Genomic DNA, 2,746 nt, shown 5'->3' with positions numbered 1-2,746 from the left:
AGATCAAGTTGTTGCACGACAGATATTAAGAATATTAGCCTAATCCTATGCTTTTGTACACTCACGCGCATATTCGTCAATTTTTTCACGCATGATATTATTTTGAGCATAGGAGTTTGTCTATTTATATTCGTTAGTATCATCATAGCTATTGACAAGTAATCTCCTATGCATAATCTAATTATAAGATCAAGATGAATTGGCGGTTTGGAAAGTCTCATGCTCAATGGTAAATTTTTCACTATCTTGTAATTATTTTTAGCATTTGGATGACTAATATCTACCTTCATTTCCGTGGATGCGAAAGAATCGCTTAACTTTGTCACTGCCTCATCGTGAAGTAAAATGGCTAAGATAGTAATGCTAATAATATAGTAGACGATATTTTATCTTCGCATTTGTCGTGTATATAATTCATGCAGTGTTCGGCAAATTTAATGAGGAGATCTTTGTCATGTATCAACTCCTAATGAAGTACTCCTAATGAAATGATGCATCTATTTGCGATAGTAATTTTTCATGCTGACTTTTAAATATTTTTCCTAATTCTCCTATATATTTTGTGGATCTGGTTTTAAAGCGAGTGTTTTCAAACTTACAAATGTGATATTTTTTTCAGATGGAAACCAACTGCAACATAATTTTGGTTCATGCGATTGCAGTAGATGGTGCATATCATTATTACATAAAAAACGAGAATTCTATATAAAGAACGTTTTTTAAGATCATCCGAGTAATCATTTCGATATTCTTGAGAACGTTTTTTAGAACGTTTTTCAAACATAATATTTCGAAAACGGCATCCATTAACCAAGGATTTCTAATTGTCAGTTTTTCTACATTGATTTTATTCACATGCGATTGAATGAATGAATATTATTGACTGTGACTATCTGAACAATTTTGAAAAATATGTTTTTTTTCATTGAAATCTTTAAAATTCTTTTTTTGAATTGTATTTAAGAATATTACAAGCCATTGTCTTTCATTGTCTTGTGACTCCAAGTCGTATATATAGAAGTTTTTGGAGAAGTTATAGCTTGGTGATTTTTTTCTATACAAATGTCGATCAATTCTTTCATTGGCATATTGTATTTAAATCTGAAATAAACTGGAACATATTTTACAAATTCATTTTTTATATACATTTTATTTACATAAAACAATTGGATAATTTCTATTATAAGGGAGAGCTTTTCATTAAAATCACATGAATAGTATCTGTTAAGAAAATTGAACAGATTTTGAAATACATTACGGTTTTCGTTCTTATGTCTCTTCAAGAAGTATATCAAGGTCATCATCGGATAATCGTCATCCTTATTATTCGTTTTAAACTTTCCATCTTTTTTTCAATTAACTTAAATCTTTTCTCTTCATTTTCAGTTTTATTTATTTGTTCCTTGAGATATGATGTCTTCGTTAACAGGTAAAAAAGAAATCCAATTTGCCTCGTAAGAATGCGAACTCACTTTCTCGAACATAAGTCTAACTCATTTCATCCGCTCCTCGATAGGTAACAATTTTAATAAGCTTTCCGTTATATTTTTTGTTTTAAAGAGAAGATATTTATCATATTTGGATTCGTACGATTCATAGAGTAGTTCGTATTTTTTATTATGTGGATAATATACTATTTGAGCGTGTTGTCTGTGTTGAAGGAATTCTTCTTTGGAATAAATCCAGAAATATTTTTTCTATTAAATGCTCGTTGATCTGTTTGAGTGATAATATGTGGATGTATATACGCGGCTTTTTTAATGTTGCTTAGCCTTTTTTTCAGAGAATATTTCAGCACGTGTATTGCTCAGAGATAAATCCTATAATATCCGATTCATGAATCCCATATAGTTCTACGAAATCTTCCGGTCGCTTCTTTATTAATTTGGGCAGTAAAGATTGCTATTTACTGATGCCAATTACAAATGGAATGCGTATCGTATAATATTCTTCAATATATAAATAATCTTCAATAATTTGAGAAAACGCACTGCCAAATCCAGATTTTTGCGGAATATCTGTTTAATAAAATATGCAGGCAGCACGAGTTCTTTTTTTACGATCGTATTATAAGCAAAAGTCGTATCACAAGCCAGGAACAATGGGTAAGCAGTTCATAAATAGACTACAGTATGAACATTTGCTGTGCAAAAATCAGATCCTTTAATTTATATTCGAGTGTCTTCACGATACGCGTTCTCATCTTTACGAAACGTAAGGAAAGAGATGTTCGCAAAAGTATGCGACATTGACGATCCCCTTGTAGCTGCCATTGAAAAATCAAGTGGTCTTAAAAGCCCGGTTTATTATTGTCAAGTCGTCATATTTGAGCGCTAACGTTATGTCCTTATGCCTCTTTTTCTTGACGACGGTTTCCATGAAGTAGAGATAGCAATTCTGACGGAAATTGTTCAATATCTTCGCTGATTTGATGCAAAGCCAATCTTCCTATCCAACTAAACTTCTCTACCGGCAGTATCTCTCGGTATCTTTTGAATCGCTCGCAAATAAGACATCGACAAGTCGACAGGTATTTTGCAATCCATCGTGGTGCTTTTGCTATTGGCCGTATCGTAGCATGTCGTCGTGGAAGAAGAAAAACATCGTGGTGTTTGAAAATAAATGAATGAATGAAATCAAATTATATTTTTCTATATATATATATATATATATATATATATATATATATATATATATATATATATAATAACGTAAATAATAATAGTAAGTAGTAGTAGTAGTAGTA

Source organism: Atta cephalotes (genome assembly GCF_000143395.1).
Source record: "Atta cephalotes unplaced genomic scaffold scaffold00054, whole genome shotgun sequence".
NCBI lineage: Eukaryota > Metazoa > Arthropoda > Insecta > Hymenoptera > Formicidae > Atta > Atta cephalotes.
The sequence above is the reverse complement of the archived record's forward strand: the minus strand, read 5'-3'. Positions refer to the sequence as shown.